General features: G+C 40.7%; 1 pseudogene; it reads right to left on the bottom strand.

Moving 5' to 3' along the window:
- Nucleotides 1–247: 247 nt before the first annotated feature.
- Nucleotides 248–24,712, bottom strand: LOC134576258 (olfactory receptor 5G9-like; annotated as a pseudogene).
- Nucleotides 24,713–24,943: the final 231 nt, after the last annotated feature.

Here is a 24,943-nt window from a genome sequence, read left to right as displayed (position 1 = left end):
TTTTCAGTTAGGGCAAGAAACAAACTGAGGACCTGAGGGGCAGAGGGCTTTTATCACCTAGTTCTAATCATTCCTGTCCTAACAGCTAAGGAGGAGCTACCGTGTTTAGCTAGGAAAGTTGTATTCTTTTGTTTCCTCTCATTCAAAAATTCATAAAAATGTAGCTTATTCCAAACTGTATCTATAAAGTATAATGCACAACATTGTGGTCATCGCATCATATACATTAATAAAGTGATTAAAATAATTAAGAGAATAGTTTATTAATGTAAGCTCCAACAGTAACATTTACTTCAGTGTTCCGTAAGCTGTAGATGGTTGGGTTTACCATTGGTATTACCATTGTATAGAAAACAGAGACCACCTTGTTTTGCTTATCAGATTGACTGGAGGCTGGAGAAAGGTATATGAAGAAAACTGTCCCATAAAACAAGAAAACACACGAAAGGTGGGAAGTGCAAGTCAGAAAAGCTTTTTGTCTGCCTTCAATGGGTTGAATCTTGATAATTGTAAAAAAAAATGTAGGTATAGGAAGCCAAGATAACCATAACTGAAACAAACCCTAGAACTAAATCAACAACAACAATAATGGTCTTGTTGATATATGGATCTGAACAAGCGAGATCCATTAGAGGAGGGGTATCACAATAAAAGTGTTTGATTATATTAGGTCCACAGTAATGCAAAGTTATAGTAGTAGAGGTGTGAATTGCTGCAGTGAGAAATCCACCAGCATATAAAGCAGTAACAAGAAATATACACCTAGTCCTGTTCATTATTACTATATATAGAAGAGGGTGACATATGGATACATAGCGATCATATGCCATTGCCGACAATATATAAACTTCAGTGCAAGCAAATAATACAAAAAGATACAGTTGAAGTGCACATCCAATAAAAGAAATGGATTTATTCTGCAAAAACATATCATGCAGCAATTTTGGGGTGACAACAGAAGAATAACAGAGATCCCAGGCAGACAAGTTACTAAGAAAGAAATACATTGGGCTTTGCAAGTCAGAAATTACCATGATTATAACCATGGTGCCGATATTGCCAAAAGCAGTAACAATATATATAAATGAGAAGAAAATTAAAAGGAATATTTGCAAGTTTGGATCGTTGGTAATGCCTAAAAAGATAAACTCGCTTATATAATAATATGACTTTCCTGGCTAATCATGGCAGCATATACACATGGGTTAGCTCCTCCCCTACAACCGATAGGACAGGAAAACCACCAAGGTTTTAAAAGGAGGCTCCATCCCTAAGGTCCTCAGTCTTTTTCCTGTCCTACAGCCCTTAGGACATGAGCAATTTGCTCCCTTTACTTACGGACATGTATGTTTTTTTTATCTTCATTACTTTATTTGCCTGTTTTACTGTAGTACATTATGCAGTTGTGCTTTTATGCTGTGATGCATTTAAGCTTTGAGATCTTTAAACTAGTGCATTATACAGCTGTACCTTACTTTTAAGATTGTGGTACATTATGCGGTTGTGCTTTTGCTAGGAAGCATTTAACCCCTTAAGGACCAAACTTCTGGAATAAAAGGGAATCATGACATGTCCCACATGTCATGTGTCCTTAAGCGGTTAAGCTGTGTTGCATTTAAGCTGTGTGTCAGTTAAAACTGTTTCATTTAAATTTGCATTTAATAATTTTGCATGTAATACCGCAAGTCATATGAAACTGCAGTACATTTGGAAAACTGCAGTGCATTTGAAGACTGATATATTTTAAAACTGTGATACATTTTGAAAACTGTGTTACCTTTTATATCTTGAGGCCTTTAGACTGTGGTGCTTTTAAACTTTGACTTTTTGCACGCACGTGGTTGCCTTTCCAATTCCCTTGCAGGCACTTTTGTTATCTATTTTGCTTCCCCTCGGTCCCAGTGATTTATTCCCGGTACCCTGGGTGTTTAGGGGCCATGTAGGCTTCAGACAGAGTCCTCTCCCTGGTCTCTAAACAGCAAACACACTCGGAATAGGCCCACATGTGTGCAGTTTGTGCCTTATTGGGCCTAATACAGATGACTTGCATTGTGGGAATACAAGTTGTGGCAGCCATCTTGGATAAGGGCAATTGCCAGAAAGTGCCTAAAATAAAGGGAAAATTACAGTAAACATACCACACTTATTTGGTAAGTATTTGCAGGGTCTCAAGACATGGATAAGTGCTGTCTTCAGCCTGTTTTAAAGCTGTTTCGCTGGTTTCTTATAGAATTTAACAGTGCACATTTTTTCTTAATACTTTACCACAGGTAATATTTAGGTATTCTTATTTGTCAGGTGTCTGATTCTTCACCAGGACCTGGTTATAAGGAGAAAACAGTGGAAGGAATCGGTTATGCACTGACTTCCTCCAGAAGGTTGTCGCTTCAGCATGACCTATCACTGTGCAGCCACATAAGTTCCAGAGGCCTTAGGGGTAAGAAAAGAGGCCAGGCTTTACCCTGTGGAGTAAGTTATTTCCAACCCCAGAACTACACCACCTAAGTTGCACACTTATGGATCATAGGTGGACGCAGACCTGTCCAAAATGTTACGCCTACCATTGCAGGAGGCCAGCCAGCTGTGACTTCCGCTGCTGTTTCTACAAACATGAAATATGTGATTAAAGATCTAAAGGCTACTATGGAGAGAGATATTAAAAGCCAAGATTGAAGAGGCAGTCTGAAGTCTTCAGGTTACAACTGACTTCTTCACAGAAACTTCCCTAGATGTAACTAGGATATTCTCTGGATCAAATGGCTTTATCTATAGCAGCTAAGAAAGCATTATGGTTCTATTTCTGGGATGATGACTCATCCTCCAAGTCTGCCCTCTACACCATTCTATTTGAAAGGGTGGTGCTGTTTGGGGAAACTTTGGATAATTCCATTGAAAAGGCGAATGAGGGCTGCAAGATATTGGTACCTTAGGATGGAAGTTCCAAGGATCCCAGCTCCTCATAGTATGACCGGAGAACCTCCAGTGACCAGTATGTCTGAGATACATGGAGCTACTGGCCCTGCAGGGAATACTCCAGAGGTGACTCATGGCAGTTGGTAAACCTGCCTTTCAAGGTTCTAATGGAGCTATAACGCAGTCGTTTTGCTCTTCAGCAATGAACATATCTCCTCCAGTACTAGGAGCCTCATTTTTCTGATCACACATACCTGGGCTCGTCATACTCTGGAGGCTTGAGTGATATCCATGGTCCAGATTGATATAGACTGGAGTTTTTTCTTAACGGGCACAGGAGTCTCCATACCAACAGGAGTATCAAGACCAATGATTCAAAAGGTAAAGCACTGAAGGAAGAAGCCTTCTGGACGAAGAGGTGATTTTTTTTTTTAGGTCCCAGAACAAGAGCAGTTCCAGGGACAAGTTTCGCCTCTCTTCTGGTGCTAAGAGGAAAAGCACATGAAAGAGGGGCCAACAAGAGGCTAAATGTCAGTCTTCGGGATGGAGTCAATCAGATCCATATCTCAAGCAATCTGGAAGGATAATTTCCGTACCTCTATATCTCAAGGATGCTTACTTTCAGTCCAATCTGCAGAGATCTTCGGCATTAGCTCAGAAGATAACCTACCATATGGCCTCAATGTGGCCCCAAGAATCTTTATATGTGCTTATAGTGTTATTGAGAGTCCAGAACTCCACCTGGTTCCATTATCTGGAGGATCTAATTCTGATAGCCTTAGACCCTCAGAAGGCAGGCACACAGAGGTATATAGTTCTTTCATAACTCCTAAAGTTTGGCTGCTTGATGAATATCAAGAAAAGCAGTTTCAGACCAGCTCAGTGGTTGACATTCCCGAGTGGAAAACTCTATGCTCTGCTTTTCCCTATCTCGAGAACAGTTCCACAGATTGTAAAGGTTTTCTCTCCCAGTTTCTTCATTTCTGCTTGGTAACAGCAAGAAAATAGATGCAACTACTAGGAATCCTGGTTTCCACCAGCAGACTTGTCAGATGGGCCCAATGGCATCTCTGGATTCCTTACAGATCGTTCCTATCCCCATCAGTGGAGTTACACCTTACCCTGGCAGCTGAAAGAGGGATTAGATCTCTGAGTTTCCAGTGAACAGAACCTCATTGGTCGATTTATTAGCTCGAATTCCAGTTTTTAGAAGATTGGTTGCACAGTGTTTGGACCATGTTGAACAATATTTCCATTCATTTGTATGGAAATAAGAGTCATTTTCAAGGTTCTTCTTCACTTCAGAGGCTTGCTGAAGAATGAGTGGGTCCAAATTTGCTCAAATATCAATGCAACTGTATCCTATATTTACCAAGATGGGTCTCACAGATACGTATTGATGGAATTCCAGCCATAATGATCAGGGCACAGAAGAACAACCAGTGGCTCAGAATACAATGGCTGTTTGCTGGAGCCGAATAACTGTGGACAAGGTGGATTGGCAACCATGTCCTGACGTATCCTCAGGGTTGACGCAGATTGTCTGATACCCTACATAGATCTGATGGCCATTTCTTGGACCTACCAGGTCCAGAAGTATATTTTACATGCTAGGACCAGAATGCTCAGGTTCAGGATACACTGACTCAAATTTAGAATTTTAGTCTGATGTACATATTTTAGTCTGATGTACATATTTTCCTGTTTTCGACTTTCCTAAAAATGCAATGCAAAAGGTGACAGTGGAAGACCGTGTCGACTCTAATTTCTATGATGAATAAGATGATTCTGGAACCTCCAAGGGAAATTCCTGTACGTCCAGACCTATTACAAGGCCCCATGACACACCAGGATCCTCAAGTTCTGGTGTTGATGCGGGAGTCCATATTAGTATAGGCATCCCTGAGACGGTCATTGAGATCCTTTTACAATCCTATACAGGCTTTACTAAGCTTGACATGCTTTTGTCTGTTGGAATTACTCCTCGTTCAGGCCTTGAAAGGTTCTGTGTTATAACACTCTAGAGGAGCACTTAGCTGCACTTTGCTTCATATAGGCATTGATTGAAATCATGCCTCCACTGAGTGTGGTGAAGCCAATATGTGACGTACCACTGGTCTCACGGGCCCTGACTGAACCATTATTCGAACCTCTAGAAGGAGCTTCCATGGTGGTAGCACAGAAAGTGCTGGTGGCTGGTACCCCAGCAAGGAAAATGGGTGAAAATGGCTTGATCCTGTGAACCCCCTTTCACTACTTTTCAACAGATCTGGTCGTCTTGCATTTGGCACCTGAAGATCCTGCCTATGGTGACTGCTTATCTAAGTCATTCTCTACCTGTACTGAAGGGTACCGATTGAGCGTTGATATCCCTGGTGCTTTGCTTCATGTAAGCAACAATTGAACTCAAGCCTCTGCTGAGGGTGTTGAAACCAATATGTGACGTACCACTGGTCTCACAGACTCTGACTGAACTTCTAGCAGGAGCTTCCATGATGTTAGCCCAGACGTTGCTGTTGCTGGTGACTGGTACCTCAGCAAGGTGAATGTGTGCACTTAGCTGCACTTTGCTTCATATAGGCATTGAATGAAATCATGCCTCCACTGAGTGTGGTGAAGCCAATATGTGACGTACCACTGGTCTCACGGGCTCTGACAACCATTATTTGAACCTCTAGAAGGTGCTTCCATGGTGGTAGCACAGAAAGTGCTGGTGGCTAGTACCCCAGCAAGGAAAATGGGTGAACTCCAGGCTTGATCCTGTGTACCCCCATTCACTGAATTTCAACAGGATATGGTTGTCTTGCATGTAGCACCAGCGATCCTGCCTAAAGTGAGAGCCTTTCAATGCCATTCTCTACCTGTACCAAAGGATTTGGGGCATTCTCCACTAGTACTGTTACAGCATCTCGTGGGCTTCCATGGCAATGGTTGCTGCTGAAACTTTGTAAAGTTGGCATTTGGACCTCTTTGAACTAGTTTTTCCTGCATTATATATTGGACATTGAAGCAATTAATGAGGCACAATTTGGACGTCATGTCTGTTCTCTACCTGTGCTGGAGGGTATCAGGGCACTCTCCTCTCATGCTGTTGCAGCATCATGGGTTGCCATGGCAATGGTTTCTGCTGACACTTTTTGTAAGCTAGCATTTGAACCTCTTTAGACACGTTTGTCTGGCATTTCATACTGTTAGTTAAAACAGTCTATGATGCACAATTTGGTAGTCAAGTACTTAACTCAGTTCATTCTTCTATCTATGTTGAATTATTCTGATTATTTGGTTGGCTATTCTGTCCCTCCCTTTGTAAGCTTGGGTATTCCCCATGTGTATATGCTGCCATGATTAGCCAGGAAAGTGAAAAATGTATTCATACTTACCGTAATTTTCTTTTCCTGGCTATTATTCATGGCAGCATATACTTCCCACCCATTAATGTCTCTATTTATGTACTGTAGAGCTTGTAAACTGACTGAGGACCTTAGGGATGGAGCCTCCTTTTAAAACCTTGGTGGTTTTCCTGTCCTATCGGCTGTAGGGGAGGAGCTAACCCATGTGTATATGCTGCCATGAATAATAGCCAGGAAAAGAAAATTACGGTTAGTATGAATACATTTTCCACTATATAGTGGTAACCTTTACACCAGTAAACTTAGTTTCTCTATGTATCAGTCAAATCAGAAAGTGCATCAGACACATATATAAAATAAATCCATATTGCTTATTTAAAGAGACAGTTCAAATACCAGAACCACTACACCTTTAATATAAATGTCAGAGAACACACCTCTGATGGCTTTCAGACTGATAGGCATTAGAGTATCTACCTCTTTTTTTTTTTTTTTTATGGTCTTCATTGTCGGCATAATCACACACAGCATGATGACACTGAGGGCGCTGGATTCAATATATCTCCATGAGAAGTACCAGATTTGCAGAGCGCAGTGATTGTTGAGCACGTGCACTATGTCGCCCACTGCTTCTTATTTTTTTAAGTTTGATGGGAAGCCCTGAATTTAAAACCACTAAAGCAACTCTCTAACATTAAAAAAACATTATGTGTAACATTTCCTTTAAAATGTTGTTGATTAAACTGTCCCTTTTTATAATTATTGTTTTGAATATTTCTAGCACATTAAATAATATCGTATCGAAGAAATTGTTTTTACATGGCACAGTCTGCAGATCAATCATCTCAGATGCATACCAGTCATTTTAAAAAAGGCATTTTGTACATTGGTAATAGTTTTGTCAAGTTTTACACTGTACCACAACGTATCACAAATATCTGGCTAAACATGTGGCTATGGACCAAAGGTCACCTTCCAGATCATAAGACCCATTGGGTTCTGAACTTTTTCTATTAGAACCAACATTATGTACATAGCATAAGCATAGTGACCATTCTTGATTTATAAATTGTTCAGTTATCCATTCTTCGAGTTTAACTTGATATATAAAATGTAAATCCCTAAAAAAAAAAAAGGTATGTGTGAGGAAGATCAGGTAGTAAATGACTGAAATAAAATTAATTTAGTACTTAAATTAAAAAGACAAGACTTTGTTGATGCGTAAAAAATAGAGAAATAAAGTGGTACAAAATTACCCCAAATTAAACTATAAACTATATGTTTGGTGGAAGACTGAAAGCTGTGTATAAGTAAATTAGCAGAAGCCAAAAAAGTGTAAAGCTCTTAAGAATACCCAAATTATAAATAGTGCAAAAATCCACACAATTACAGCAGCACTCAACAAAAGTGACAAACAAATGACACACAAAGTTAGTATACTAATAAATATGGTGCCTAAATTGTGTAAGACATGGAATCTTCAAATGTTGTTCTGTAAATAATAAAATATACATATATAGTGCTGACCACAATAAAAAAAAAAGGTTAAAAACTGTTACTTAAATCTTGGTGGGTATTGCCAGTAAGGTACCCACAGAGCATGCACAAGAAGCAGATGCCAATGTTCAGAGAAAACTTCCATGTTCCACCTCGCGAGTACCTTGCTGGCAGATTATGAGACCCATTGGGTTCTAAATTGTTTCTTACTAGAACCAAAATTATGTACATAGTATAAGCTTAGTGACCACTCTTCATTTGTTCAGTTATCCATTCTACAAGTTGTGTGGAACTAAAAACCCTATATTAGTACTTAATTTAAAAAGACAAAATATTGCCAGCAAGGTACCCCCAAGGCGGAACCTGGATGTGACCGCTGAACATTGGCATCCACTTCCTTTGTTCTGTTGTGGGTACCATCTGACAACCCACACCAAGATTTAACTAAGAATGTTTTACCTTTTTTTTATTATAATGTAGATTTGGATATTGTTCAGTTGGGGTCTTGGCCTCTCTGCTTGTCACCTGCTTATATAGAAAAACCTGTCTGGTGGAACGCGCCCGAGAGGTGAAAGTTTCTACGCTGTCTAATTATCCTGTTGTGAGGAGTATCCCTCTCAAGCTGCATTTTTCAAACCTAGAGCCAAGGGTGATCAGGCTCTGGTAAATGAGTTTATATATAAGCTAACCAGATGGGGTCGGTCTCTCTCTCTCTCTCTCTCTCTCTCTCTCTGGTTGTGGTGTGCCGAAACCAACGTACGAGTGGGCCTGTAAATAAAAGAGGGCAAAAGATACATTTGAGAAAATACACACTTTATTGCATTTTACAAGACCAAGTTCCTGAAAGCTTGGCGAAGCTCTTTCTCCGGTTGTGGAATATATGCATTATATATGGAGGATTTCCATCGCCCCAGTCTCTTGATGATGTGGACCGGTGTGTTTGTGCTAGAGGCTGCTGAGGCGGCTCCTATGCGGAAGGAGTGCCCGGAGAATGCAGCCGGGTTGTGTCCGAGCTTAGATAGTCTAGTACCTTTACCGGACACCAGGAATTATCAGTAGGGAAGAGCGGAATTATTGTAGGGTGTAGTGACTGGTTGGTTTTAGTAGTAGGGATCGAAAGTAGGTAGTGATCCTCTATCTAAGTCAGGTGTGATGTTTTAAGGCTTAGCGTGATATCTCCTTGACAAACCACGGTGAACTCTCTAGGTCTGAGAAAACCATAGAAGGCGAGATATATGGCAGATTTGATCACCGTATTAGTGTTGCTATCGAATGGGGCTGTGTCAAGGAGATTGCTAAGTGACCTGAAGATCGGCCCATCTATAGGTAATCTAGTGATAGTGAGTGGAGGTGAAACCTTAGATATACCTTTCAGAACCTTTTTAATGGGGTATGATGACAAGAAAGGAGTGTTGTTAGGGAAATTGGTGAGGCTGTGGTGCTGAACCCCGGTGAGGTAAAGTTTAATGGTGTTATGAGAAAGTTTAAGGTGTAGGTGGCAGAAAGAGGCAATAGTCACCATGGTTTGGATAGAAAAGTCACCTTGTAGACCGAATTCTGCGGTGAATTTGATAAATATATTAAGTGCCCTATTGTAAGTGATAGCAGTGTTGGGTGATAATGCTTGGTGAGTGAGTGTTCTAGCGGGATGCAAGAGTGTGCTTAATCCAAGATTAGTTCGTGAAACCGTGGTGTCCTGGATGGCTGTTGGTGAGCCGTTGGGAGTGCCTGAGAGAATGCCTGGAATTGAGAACGAGAGAGAGCGCCAGCGGCCGTGTTGTGAATACCCGGGATGTGAAAACATACTAAGTGAAACTGACCGGATGCTGCCAACCAGGTCAGCTTGCGAATCAGCCGCATGATGGTCAGGGATGATGAGCGCCCTTTGTTAATGATTTCGCAAGCCGCCGAGTTATCGGAGTAGCATTTTACTGCCTTGCCAGACCAGATATGACCCAAGGTGTGTGCGGCCGCCACAATGGAATAAATTTCGAATAGTGCTGAGGTCTCCCTGAATCCTGGCAAGGCATCCGTCTCAGTGGGCCAGTGGCCCCTAAACCAGTGGTTTCCGAAAATGGCTGCAAAACCGGTGTTGGCTGCTGCGTCTGTGTGGATGATGGGTGAAGAGGTGGAGAGAGGGGGGATAAACATGGAGATACCATTCCAGTCTTTCAAAAACTCCCCCACATAGCTAAGTCAGCCTTGGCATGGGGGTCCAAAGAAACTGTGCCGGAGTCCGGCACTCCGTGGAGCAGGCAAAGAAGTCTGGATATGAAAGACCTTCCCTGCGGGATGATGCGCATGGCGAAGTTCAGGGATCCAAGAAGGGACTGAAGTTCTCTCCTGGTGCAAACATCATTCCGCAGGAACATGTCTATCTCCCCTCTCAATCGTGACAGTTTGTCGTGGGGAAGGCTAGCTCTGAGGTTAACAGAGTCCAGCTCTATCCCCAGAAAGGTCAATTTAGTTGTGGGGCCTATAGTTTTAGCTGGGGACAAAGGGACTCCAAGTGTGGAAAATAGTGCAATAGTACTTCTGATTTCTGTGGGTGTTGGTGACCCTGGCTCTATCAGTAGAATGTTGTCTAGGTAGTGAATATCGGAGTGACACCTGATGACGTTCAGAAGCAGCCAGCATAGTGACTCGGCGGTGACTCGGCGAAAATGTCGAACAGTTTGGGGCTGCTTCGAGAACTGAAAGTGAGTCGTGTGTCCGCAAACCCCCCCACATTTACTCCATCCTCTACCCTCAGGCGTATCATGCGCACTCACCCCACAAATCGAAAGGGGTTGCGTCCTTTTAAGGAGGTGACAAACCTAGTCAGTCGCACCAAAGGCACCATCAGCGACATCATACCATTTGTTTTCTTTGTGGAGCGTGCCCTGCGAAGAGTGCTGGATCAGGCCATAGATGAGCGTGACGAGGAAGAGTTGTGGTCACCATCACCACCAGAAACAGCCTTATCAGCATCGCTTGCTGGACCTGCGGCAACGCTGGAAGAGGATTGTGAGGAAGAGGAGTCAGAGGAGGAATGTGGCTTTGAGGAGGAGGAAGACCAACCACAACAGGCATCCCAGGGTGCTCGCTGTCACCTATCTGGTACCCGTGGTGTTGTACGTGGCTGGGGGCAAGAACATACCTTCAGTGAGATCACTGAGGACAAGGAACGGGACATGAGTAGCTCGGCATCCAACCTTGTGCAAATTGGGTCTTTCATGCTGTCGTGCCTGTTGAGGGACCCTCGTATAAAAAGGCTGAAGGAGAACGACCTGTACTGCGTGTCCACGCTACTAGACCCCCGGTATAAGCAGAAAGTGCCTGAAATGTTACCGAATTACGGCAAGTCGAAAAGGATGCAGCAGTTCCAAAATCAATTAAAAAGTATGCTTTACACAGCGTATAAGGGTGATGTCACAGCACAACGGGAATCTAACAGGGGAAGAGGTGAAAGTAATCCTCCTCCTCCCACGACCACGCCGGCAAGGACAGGACGCTTTACAGATGTGTTGTTGATGGAGGACATGCAGAGCTTTTTAAGTCCTACGCATCGCCACAGCCCTTCGGGGTCCACCCTCAGAGAACGACTCGACCGACCGGTAGCAGACTACCTCGCCTTAACTGCAGATATCGACACTCTGAGGAGCGATGAACTCCTTGACTACTGGGTGTGCAGGCTTGACCTGTGGCCTGGGCTATCCCAATTTGCGATAGAACTTCTGGCCTGCCCCGCTTCAAGTGTCCTGTCAGAAAGGACCTTCAGTGCAGCAGGAGGTATTGTCACTGAGAAGAGAAGTCGCCTAGGTCAAAAAAGTCTAGATTACCTCACCTTTATTAAGATGAATGAGGGATGGATCCCAAAGGGACTGATAGTGGGCGATACATTCGACTAAAAAAGTCCTAATAAGGGGGACGTAAAAGGGATTAAACTGATAAGAATAGTACTACTTAACACACCACTCCTATCTGGTGGCACATTAGATTGCACGCACAGTGCCCCAAATTTGAAGTAGGAGGACCGACCAAGCATCTTTTTCCATCTTCCGGTTCCTAAAATCGATGCCATATACACGTCCCCTGATAGGGGACGTAACAGGGATTAAACTGATAGGAATAGTACTACTTAACACACCTTATAATAACGCAGAGAGAGGCAACGCAGAGAGAGGAGTCTGAAGAAGAGGAGTCAGAGGAGGAAGGTGGCTTTGAGGAGGTGGAAGACCAAACACAGCAGGCGTCCCAGGGGGCTTGTTGTCACCTTTCGGGGACCCTTGGTGTTGTACGTGGCTGGGTGGAGGAAGAGACCTTCAATGACATCAGTGAGGACAAGGAACGGGACATGGCTAGCTTGGTATCCAACCTTGTGCAAATGGGGAGTTTGCGGTTGTGCAAATGCACTGTTTGCGGTGCGTTAAACGGGGAGTTTGGTCTGTCACTGTGAAGCGGGCGTAACCCTTACACTACCTGATCGATACAACATCATACCTGATGTTTTAAAGCACGTTATTCCAAACAATTTAGGAATGTTAGGTGATTTATGCCCTTTATGGATTAAAACCAGACTTTGCATCAACTATGTAATTTTCCATGGGAGTTTTGCCATGGATCCCCCTCCGGCATGCCACAGTCCAGGTGTTAGTCCCCTTGAAACAACTTTTCCATCACTATTGTGGACAGAAAGAGTCCCTGTGGGTTTTAAAATTTGCCTGCCTATTGAAGTCTATGGTGGTTCGCCCGGTTCGCCCGTTCGCGAACGGAAAATTTTATGTTCACGACATCTCTAGTTATTTATTATAGTGAGAATTCCAAGTGAATTTCAATGTACGGCCAAACTAACGGACATGGAAACAATTCTCTAAGTCAGCTATGCTTTTACTTTGGCTACTTTGGAATTAAACTTGATATTCACTTTGATTTCTCATTTCAGTTAATCAAAATGTTTTCTACTTATTACAAATATTGTCTTGTATTACTATTGACATATCCTGAAAATGTATTTCAATTCCATATGAAGGCAGACGATTTTGGAATTCAAAACAAAATGATGAATCCGAAACAAGGGCTGCACGAAGAATTAATTGAGGCAATACAGGTAATAGTCTAATAATATGGAAAGTATAAACATTTACCCTTTGATTTACAAAGTGGCATTAACAGCCATGCGAGTTTTAAGTTTCCTTACTCCAGGCAGTTCTTGTAGTAAGGTTTCTTGATAATCTTTATTAAATTGATATATTTAATACGAAATGTTTTATTTTCAAATGAAGAATTTAAAGAAGGAAAGGATTCAAATGTAACAAATCTCAACAGATATACGGATAGAACAAATAATCGGTGTAGGCGATTTAATTGTAATATAAATAACATTGTATACTCATGCCCTTCTAGTCTTTATTAATAAATTATTCCTGAAAATGAATTATTGCTCTTGACAGAATTAACTGGAAGAGCACCTGTATGTACAGAATTCTCTAGCAACCCCCAACCCTCCCTTATTCCAAAAAAAAAAGGAAAAAAGACTTGACAAAAATTGTTTATATGTATACACACACACACACACACACACATACACATTCTGGTATTGTATATCTGTCATGCATTTATGAATTGGCACTTCTGGTTCCAGTCCTCTCTTCTCTCCTTCCTGAAATTTACTGTGTTTTTTTTTGTTTGTTTTTTAAATTCTTTATTTTCAGTTTGACATATGAAACAGCGTTACAGTTTACATTGGCACGTAAGTTGATCAATTTGGAACATAGGTATATTGTGCATCTTTCCATAGGAGGACAGTGTTGTTGTTTACCGTTTAACAGTTGTCAGGCTGTTCATAGCCAATTTTCATTTCATCCTTATAACAGATATAACTTTAACATATCCTAAACAGAAATGGTAATGTCTAAGACAACCCTCAGTTTCCTGTCGGTGCCTGAAGGTTGGACGAGCATATGGCTGTACTTATTTCCCACCAGGAGGGTGTGTAAGAGAGTGCAAGTGGTATGTGTTCTATTTGGTACCCCATTTTTTCTAAGTATCTTTAGCCGGTTACCATGGTGATTGCCTATTTTGTGGTGTAGGCCTGCGTCTCCTCCCTTCTCATTTGGCCCGCTAGTGCTTGTTATTGACTGGTTCATTTACCTAGGTGTACCTTGCTCTTGCGGCCTGGCGGGGCCTTGTCTTCTGTTTTGAAGTGGAGTCTATTCCGTGTGGCTGTGTTGGGGTCGCACTCAGTGTAGTAGATTGTGCGATCGCTATTACCTTGTTCGCTTCAATAGTCGGGGGGGGGGGGGGTGGGAAGCGGGAGTGGAGAGAGAGAGAGAGGAGGGAGAGAGAAAGGAAAAAAAATGTAATTTTCAATTTTTGAGGAGTAGGGAATTTAATGCAAATAAAGTAAATAGTGGTCTGTTGGAAAGGGGCGCGCGGCGGGTCCTGTCCCTGTCTACTCCAGCGCCCTGTGTTCGTGTGCTCCTGTGAGCCTCAGTCAGTCATGTACTCTTCCCAAGGTTGCCATACTTTTTGGAATGTTTTCTCAGTGTTCCTGATCTGGGCTGTGAGTTTGTCCATCAAATAGGTATCTTTTATCTTCATTATAATGTCATTTTCCGTGGGAACTGTGGGTGTCAGCCACTTCTGGGCTAGTGCCTGTCTGGCTGCTAATGTAATTTTGTTAAGGAGCTGTTGTTCTTTTCTGGGGAGACCGTCTATAGGCCTAGACAGCAGGATGGACCATGGGTCCATGTCTATCGGACCTCCCATCACGTTTGTCAGTAAAGTCTGCACACGTTTCCAGTATCCGTCTACCACGGGGCATTCCCACCACATGTGTATAAAGGTTCCCTTGCTCCCACATTCCTTCCTGTGTCCGTCGTGATTTTCCCCCTCCTGTATAGCTGGGCTGGGGTGGTGTACCACCTCATTAGCATTTTGTATGATTGCTCCTGGTGGAGCACACAGATCGATGTCTTGGCCGTCGCCTCCCATATGTCCACCCAGTCCTCCCCCTCAAGCTCATCTCCCAGGTCCCTCTCCCATTGGCCAATATAGATAGGGTCTTTGGCATTTTTGTTGCACATATGTTCATAGAATGTCATAGGGGTTTGTGCTGCTCTCTTGACTTCGGGGCTTGTGGCGAAGTCTTTGAGCTGTATGTATCGAAATATGTCTTTTGTAGTTAGTGGAGCTAGTGTTTTCAGGTGTTCGAACGTTTTAAAGGTCCCTTTGTCATAGAGATGGACAAATCTCTGCACCCCTGTGTTCTTGATGCCCTGGAAGTCCCGGGCGCTCAGCCACGGCTCAAAAGCTCTGTTGTGTAAGTATGGGGTCATTGGTGATGGTGTGTGTTTTAGGGCGTGTTTGTCCGCCGTGAGGTCCCAGATTCTTATTGAATTGAGTATTGCTGGGCACGTGGTCCGAAGGGGTGGTCTATCCTGTTTGGGCACCCAGATCATAAACTGCGGCAGGTCAGTGCTCATCAGTCGCGTCTCTAATTCTACCCACCTGTGGGAACCCACCCTGGAGTGCCAGGCTACCACCTGGGCAAGCTGGGCAGCAAGGTAGTAGTTGTAGAGATTTGGGAGTCCCAGTCCCCCCCCCCCCCCTGGTTTTAGGGCGTTATAGCACCTGCCTGGCTATGCGGTGACGTTTTTGTGCCCATATGAAATTATCAATAGTCCTCTGTAGGGGCACTAAGTCTTATTGACTTGGACAGGTAGGGCCTGAAACAAGAACAGCAGTCGTGGGAGCAGTGTCATTTTTGTGGCATGGAGTCTGCCTATCCAGGAGAGTGGTTTTTCATAGTTGCGTAATAGGGTGCTTTTATGATGGATGGCAGAGTCCTTGATATAATAAAGTTTCCATAATATTCAGTACCATTATAATCCTGGTCATGTCTAATGGACATTTAGACAAATTCACAGCAACTTGAGGGTATAAGTTTCAACATTTTGAAGTCTCTTTTCTCTTATAGTGAAATGTGAAACATACGCAGAGTTACTTACTAAAGTGAGAATTCAAAGTGAATTTCAAGTGTACGGCCAAACTAACTGACATGGAAACTATTCTCTACGTCAGCTATGCTTCTACTTCGATAATGTATTTCGATTCCATGTGTAGAGAAAATATCTTGGATATCAGGACAAAATGATGGATCCAAGAGGAATGGCAAGTGAAGAATCAATTTGGAATGCACAGGTAAGTCTAATAATATGGACAGTATAAACATTTACCCTTTGATTTACACAACGGCATTAACAGCAATGCCGAGTTTTACCTTTTCTTTCTACATGCAGTTCATCCTCTTTATTAACTTGATATATTTAATACTAAATGTTTTTATCTTCAAATGAAGAAGTTAGAGAAGGAAAGGATTCAAATTAAACAAATCTGAATGATGCTTGGAGTGTTTGTTTCATGGAGTTACCGTTATTTATTAATTGGAATTAGATAACTGTAATCATAGTGTAGATGTTAAAAGGTAATTGAGGCCTAGATCCTTTTATATTAGCGTCCCTGACTTCTTTGGAAAGTGAATGTTGGGTTTGGAGGTTAGAAGTTTCACCTTTCTAACATCTCTTCTCTCATATAAATGTGAAGCACCCTTAAGGGTTATTTATTATAGTGAGAATTCCAAGTGAATTTCAAGTGTAAGATCAAACTAAGTGACATGGAAACAATTCTCTAAGTCAGCTATTTTTCTACTTCGGCTACTTTGGAATTAAACTTGATATTCACTTTGAATTCTCATTTCAGTGAAAAACCCTGTCTGTGTTTTCTTCTTAATAAAAAATAATGTCTTGTATTACTATTGGAATATCCTGATAATGTATTTCGATTCCATTTGTAGAGAAAATATCTTGGATATCAGGACAAAATGATGGATCCAAGAGGAATGGCAAGTGAAGAATCAATTTGGAATGCACAGGTAACAGTCTAATAATATGGACAGTATAAACATTTACCCTGTGATTTACACAACGTCATTAACAGCCATGCAGAGTTTTACCTTTTCTTTCTACATGCAGTTCATCCTCTTTATTAACTTGATATATTTAATACTAAATGTTTTTATCTTCAAATGAAGAAGTTAGAGAAGGAAAGGATTCAAATTAAACAAATCTGAATGATGCTTGGAGTGTTTGTTTCATGGAGTTACCGTTATTTATTAATTGGAATTAGATAACTGTAATCATAGTGTAGATGTTAAAAGGTAATTGAGGCCTACATTCTTTTATATTCGCGTCCCTGACTTCTTTGGAAAGTGAATGTTGGGTTTGGAGGTTAGAAGTTTCAACTTTCTAACATCTCTTCTCTCATATATATGTGAAGCACCCCTAAGGGGTAATATATTATAGTGAGAAATCCAAGTGAATTTCAAGTGTACGGCCAAACTAACTGACATAGAAACAATTTTTCATATTTCCACTACATTTTGGTATGGAGTTACCACACATGTTCTTATAAAGGTCTGAAAAACTTGTGCCGCAGTTGCAGCACCTAATGTTCTTTTTTTCTGTTTACTCTGATAGTAATTGTACGAATAATAGATCTAGAAAATTTAAATGGATGCCGACATAATGGATAACTATATATAAGTAATATGCACTTATAGATCAATTCATAATAATACTATTATTAATAGTATTTGTTGTGTCAGGACACCTTCCCCCAATAGGATTATTTAAAGTATCCTTGGGACCTAATTTCTTTACTCTAAACATAGGAGAACAGTAATTTAAACATTAAATAACAAACAAGGACGAAATTGCAATCCGGTTTCATTTATCGAATCATTTAAATTCTGCCTGGCATAAGAAACCACTACAAGGGCAATAAAAAAATACAGATTTGTAGTCCGTTTATTCATTCAATTATCCAAATTATGTTTAATCATTTTTTCACGATTTATTTATTCAATAATACTATTATCAATAGTTTATTCGTTGTGTTAGGATGCCTCTCCCTTAATAGGATTATTAAGAATACCCTTGGGACTTGATTTCATCATATTAAGCATAGGATAACGGTACCTTTACATTAAATAACGAGCAAGGATGGAATCACAGTCTGATTTATCAAATCATTTTAAATCTACCTTTCTCAAGGAATCGCATAAATCATTAAAAGGGGAATTAAAAAGATTAGATTTGTAGTCTGGTTCATTTATTTAATTATTTTAATTGATTCTAATTATTGTTGTACTGTTCACTCATTTAATCATTAAAAATGTTTCCAATCACCACATAGGGTAAATGATATTAATATAAAACTACAAGAATTATGTTCAGTGGTTCTATTTAGTTCCGTTTTTCCCTTTTTCACAGAAAATTAATATAAAACTACAGGAATTATGTTCAGTGGTTCTATTTAGTTCCGTTTTCCCCTTTTCCCTTTCTCACTGAAAATTAATATAAAACTACAGGAATTTTGTTCAGTGTTTCTATTTAGTTCCGTTTTTCCCTTTCTCATAGAAAATTAATATAAAACTACAGGAATTATGTTCAGTGTTTCTATTTAGTTCCGTTTTCCCCTTTTCCCTTTCTCACTGAAAATTAATATAAAACTACAGGAATTATGTTCAGTGTTTCTATTTAGTTCCGTTTTTCCCTTTCTCATAGAAAATTAATATAAAACTACAGGAATTATGTTCAGTGTTTCTATTTAGTTCAGTTTTTCCCTTTTCCCTTTCTCACTGAAAATTAATATAAAACTACAGGAATTATGTTCAGTGTTTCTATTTAGTTCCGTTTTTCCCTTTTCCCTTTTTCACTGAAACTGTAATCACTTCTAAATGAATTGCTCAGACGGAGATGCAATAACATTTACAGGAATATGAATAACATTAACCAATTAAAGGATACAAGGTTGCAGTTTTGTACTTCATTGTTAACTTTGTAAATGTAACTTATGTGATTCAATTTGGACTCACATACAACTAATATTATCTGCACCAAAAACGAAAATGAATTGTCCATTTAAAACTGGAACAAATAAGACACACTAATGTTAGAAATTAAGGTTTACAGAATTTAATGATAAGGCAATTGATACTGCTCTTTTGTTTTATTTTTTCTCCTCTATATGCTGATACTGCCTCCTACAAATTAAGTAAATGCGGACATTTAATAATAAAAAAAAAAAATCCAGCTTTTTAAACGAAGGGAAAAAAATGACGAGCCTGAAGTCTGATGAACCGTAATGGATGTACACAGCTTGCCACAAGGAGCTACCAACATAGACACGAAGAGGACAATGAACTTAACTATTTCAGCACCTTGGAAGTTACCTGATATCAAAAAGAGACTTGGACCGCACACGTCGTACCTGTGGGTGGTACTGACGTGTGACGATTATTGTGCATGATGTGTTTGCCCGCCGTTTTCAGTTATTTAAACTTGTATAGGGAACCTTAGGACACTTATCGATTTAAACCCGGTTTGAAGAAGCCACGCTGTGGCGAAACGCGTCCCGGATTGTTTTTAGAGCTCATTGCAGCTATTTTATTTATTTGTTATATATTATATTCTTTGTAATAAATAGATTTGTTTTTACGGATCCTGGTTCCCAGCATCATTCATCAGGGAGTGCAGTCCCTAATCTGCACAACGCTGTGAAAGTGAGTCAGTATATCCTGACTCCTGACTTGTGAGTATTCACTTGGGACAAGTACATAATTTTCTTTGAAATATTTTAAACAATACTGCGCAATTGGGTGTACTTTTAATATTTTCCAGACCTCCTGTTCTTCAACACGAATAGGGGTGGGTCGCCTGTACGGACCCAGAAGCCATTCATACCAGAGCTGGGTTCATAGCTCTTTGCTTGTGAGTGTGCCAATTACGCCACTATTAACCACTAATACGTTATACAACTTTACACTATGATTATTTTTCTTAGGTTATGAACCGATTTGATAGTGGATTATTGCTCCAAAATTCTAAAAGGTGAATAATAATTTTTTTTTTTTTTTGTCATATAAGCGCTACATTCTGGATTTATTGTTATTTTACATGCTGATAAAGAGGAATTATTTGAATGTTTAGCAGCTGATAAATCAACAAATATGATATTGTCTTAAAAATTACTTTATAGCAAGCGCTGGTTCCATTATTACTTATGTTATATTGTTTTTCCCATGGCACCCTCACCTCACCTAGAGCTTCCTCATCTCCTACTGGATTGCCTTGTTACCTGAGGACTTTATCTGTATAATCCCCCAAAGACTGTACCTTTATTCAAAAGTCTGAGCTTTTTCCTTGTCCCATGAAGCTTATTACGGCTTCTGTGCTTTGCAACTTGTTACCTCCTCAGCCCCTTCTCTGGGCCTCCTCAATGACCAGACACCTTTTAAACTGTTTGCCCCTGACAGACTGAATCATGCCTCTGGGCTGCTCACACTATCTCTTGGTTCCTGCCAGCGTCCTATTAACTCTACTCCTGTCAGCTACACCCTGTGGCACAAGGAGGCCGCTGCTGCCTGTGGCCAATCTCTACAGCATGCAAACTCCTGAATATTACAACTTTATTTTTGGACAGAAGCTTATGATTCTTGCACCTCATGATATTTATTCTATTCTCTAGCACCTAACCTCTCTAAGACATTTCCGACCACAGACAACTCTGTCTCTACTACAATGTCATATTGCGAAGAAATGTTACTCCGGCCACTCTTCTGCCACTTCCCGGGGTGGCGGGGGGGGGGGGATACCACACTATTGGTACAATTCCTATTGGTACAGTTTTGACATAGACCCTGACGTCCAAGACCGGATCCATACTACAAAAAATAACTATTCAGACTGGTGGAGGTACGCCTCATCATGACAGACCTGTTTTGGGGACTCTGGAAGTAAGACACATGTGTCATCACTGGGAGGTGGCTGTCCCTCATGTTTTCTTCATTAAGTCCCCAGAAATCTCATGAAAGGAACTTGGCTCATTAGAAAAAAAAAACATGGAACACTAAAAATCAATATCAGCTGCAGAGGGGGGTCAGCAAGAGAACTGTGACTGGAAAGACAGATACCCTCAATATCACACAGAAATAGGTGAGGATACCTCTCCTACTGCTCCTCATGGTTGCTTTGAACAGATGAAAGAGGAAACAAGACACCTCTCAACAGTGCATGCAGTAGCTTTGCCAGATCCTGACTCCACTCTGTTTGTGGATAGCTCTAGATTTGCGGATGATAAGGGAAGGTACCATACTGGATTTGCTGTTGCTACAGAAGATCAGGTACGTCAAGCATCTTCACTTTCCTCACCCACATCTGCTCAAGACGCTGAATTGACAGCCTTCTCAGTGGCATGCAAAATGTCTGAATGAAGACGTGCTAATATCTACACTGACTCAAGATATGCCCTGGGTGTGGCACATGATTTTGGATCAATCTGGAAGACCAGAAGATTTCACACAGCGACTGGCATGCCAGTTAAGCCTAGCACGGCTATTAAGAAGTTGGTGGATGCCCTACTCCTTCTGAAGAAGTGGCCATACTGATGGTGAAGGCCCACGGAAAACTGAATTTAGAAGAAGCACTACTCAGCCGACCAAGCTGCCGAACAAGCCGCAAGTGCACCAAGGGAAGTGGACAGAAGAGTGTCCGCTGAAGAAACTTCTATATTCACCATGAAGATCCTATCTACAGATCTCAAGCTCCTAAAGGAATAACAAGCAGCTGCTGACCCTGAAGAAATACGAAGCTGGAAACAGAAAGGGGCAACCCTTAAAGGCGGGCTGTACTCCAACACTCTCAAGTTCTGTTTACCCAAAAACATGTACTGGGCAGTGGGCCCATGGAGCTTTATACCTATCCAAGACCCTCATGAACTCTTTGATCTATAAATACTCTGAAGCACCTAGAATTACTCCTCTGATCAACAGTTACTGCCAATCCTGTGTCATTTGTGCCAAGGACAGCTCAGGCAGAAAAGGAGGAGAATCCTAAGCATCTAGCTAACTCTCACTATCCCTTTCAAGAATCCAAGTGACTATATCCAGGTGCCAAAGAGTTGCCGGTTCAAATATGCAATAGTTATAATAGACATTTTGTCAGGATGGCCAGAGGCCTACCCGGTCATCAATGTGACAACCAAGACCATATACCCAGTAATGCATCGTGAAAGTTGCAGAGATCACTCAGTGGATTCACCATTCCAGATTCAAGACTATCTCTGCAACATGGCAAGTAACATTTGTTGATCTTGACAAACCCTTGACTCTAAAGGAAAAGTTACTTGTTAGGAAAAAAACATATCAACAAGTAGGTGTTTGATGGCCATAATAACGCCTGACCACCTGCCATCGATGGAAAGCCGAGGACCCCAAAAGGAGACCTCGTGAAGCTAAAGAGATTCAGACGCCAAGCTTCTTCAGGATTATCTGCCCATCTTGAGTTTCTGGTGATATTAATATTGACTAAATGATCTAAGTCCACCTACACTGACATAGCATGGGACAGGTTTCATACTATGATGAATACGTTAATGTGCCCTAGCCAAGGTTATTATGTCCATACACATAATACATGACAAGGTACTTTTGACATACCACATTCATGCTTCAGGACAAAAAGGAGCACCCCTGTAAAGGGAAGTTTGACCCACACATATATATTGATGCCATAGGTGTGCCAAGGGGGTACCAGATGATTTCACAGTAAAAGACGAGGTTTGAGTCCATTTCCCCAACCATCACTGCTAATGATATTTTGATTTGCATTTACTATATTATTACATCCAACAGCGCTTTGTTAATTATACTAGAGATGCCTTACAAGAGCTGGCTTAACTCTTACAAGACACAGCCCAGATGGCCCTAGACACCATTTTTTTGCGAAGAAAGGAGCAGTATGTAACATACTCCCAGATACTATGACATGTTGTACCTACATTCCAGATAACACAGGTCCATATGGTAATGTAACCTAGCCAATAGCTAAGTTAGGGTGTCCCTCTGAAAAACTAAAAAGAATTTAGGAACCGTTACTTCATGGGGTAGATGGTTTGATGGATGTATGGTTAGCAAATGTTCTGACCTAAACAGGTGTGACTGTTTTGATAATGTTTATTTTCCTTGCTCTCCTTGTCTATTTTATGATTTGTTTTAGATTTTTGATTGCTTACTGTAGTTGTTTTAAGTCGTAAATAGTCATTTTAAGGGGGGACTGTTGTGGAAATGAAATATTACCCTAATTTTAGTTAGTAAAATGCCTATTTACTCCATTTAGTTATAATCAGTATTATTCAATAAATTACTAAAATGGCCACTAGATGTCACTCAGGAGTACCCCACCCATCGACTAAACACTCTCATTTCAAAGATGGTGCTGGAATCCTGGGGAGAACTTCATGACGACAGTAATGACATACGATGGCACACCCAGTAGGACGTGCTTTGAATGAACCACTTAACACTTAACCAATTACTGATTTATAATTCTATGTTATCTTTGACAATGCTTATGATGTAATTGTGCTTTATAAGGGGTTGCCTGCCCCTCTGAATAAACATTCCTCAAGTTCTTCATTAACCTAAAACTTGTGTCTGGTGTGAATTACTTCAGGGAGCGTGCACGCACTGTTTCTTTACTTTGGCGAGGGGCAGATACACAAAATAATCAATGTATTGATTGATTTCCACTTCAGCCCTATTTAGGCTTTCTTTATTGCAAGTTCTGTTTAATTAATATTTTCTTATCCCCTGCTGTGTTAATGGCTTGCTAGACCCTGCAAGAGCCTCCTGTATGTGATTAAAGTTCAATTTAGAGATTGAGGTACAATTATTTAAGGTAAACTACATCTGTTTAAAAGTGAAACCAGTTTTTTTTTTTTTCATGCAGGCTCTGTCAATCATAGCCAGGGGAGGTGTGGCTAGGGCTGCATAAACAGAAACAGTGATTTAACTCCTAAATGACAATGAATTGAGCAGTGAAATTGCAGGGGAATGATCTATACACTAAAACTTCTTTATTTAGCTAAAGTAATTTAGGTGACTATAGTGTTCCTTTAATGCTTTAGAAATCTGAAAAGGTCTTGGAAAAAGTAAATAAACTGCCATGAGCTACCAAATCACCATTTTAAATATGTGAATTAATTAATTTTGCTTCTCCTACAAGTTACATAATGGACTGAATTTGAAAGGATCATGTAACACCACAGGTTTGATCTCCCATGGTCTGTTTCTTGTTAACAACATGGAGCAAACTTAATTTAATTTTCCAATGTGACCAATTTATTTTACAGGTAGCATTATAAAGATTGAAAACCTTATGGTTTAAAGAGTTACTCCAAGCATCATAACAACTACAGCCTTTTTTGCAATGGTTTGCCCTCTAACATGGGTCTCTGCACGATGCCAAGGGTCCTCAAATGGCTGGTCCCATCAGTCATTCTTTGGCTGAGACCATCAGCTGGTCACTCTTGGCTAATGAATTACATTAATTGCATATAAATAGTGTCCTGGACTAAATAATGAAAGATCAATGACTTTGTTGGAAGAAGAGTTACAGCAAAGGGAATAAACTCTGTACATGCAGCATTTCATTAAAAAAACGCTGCTTATACAGATTCTGTGGGGGCACTCTGAAGTAAATGAACATATATATATATATAGATATATAGATATAGATATATATATATATAGAAGAAATATTTTTTATTCTGTTACCTTTCCTGGAGTGGGACTTTTTATTTCTGACTTCATTGGGGCAGATGATATTCCCTTGATTGTTTCTACACTGCTGGGAAAAGTCACCTGTGAAAGGTAAGCACAAAATATGAGTAGTATTTACATTTTTATTTCCCATCACCATCTCTGTGTTCTAGGAGTTCAACTGAAACTATAGTCACCAGAACAAATACAGCTTAATGTAATTGTCCTGGTGTCTACTAACTGTCCCTACGAGCTTTTTCATGTAAACACTGCCTTCCTGGATCAGCGGTGCACGATGTACAGCATTCATGTTCAGCATCTCCACGCTTTGCATAGAGGCGCTGAACTTTCCCCATAAAGATGCATTGATTAAATGCATTTCTATGAGAAAATGCAAAGTGGCCAGCATGGGTGTTTTGCCGCACATGTGAAATAGCCTCCCAATGCGTTCCTATAGGAAAGCATTGGATTGGCTGAGATCGTCAATACTGATGATCTTAGCCAAGGAGGCATATTTATTTAGGTATCACATGTACACCAT

This window comes from Pelobates fuscus, chromosome 1, assembly GCF_036172605.1.
Source record: "Pelobates fuscus isolate aPelFus1 chromosome 1, aPelFus1.pri, whole genome shotgun sequence".
NCBI classification, from domain to species: domain Eukaryota; kingdom Metazoa; phylum Chordata; class Amphibia; order Anura; family Pelobatidae; genus Pelobates; species Pelobates fuscus.
The sequence above is the reverse complement of the archived record's forward strand: the minus strand, read 5'-3'. Positions and strand labels throughout refer to the sequence as shown.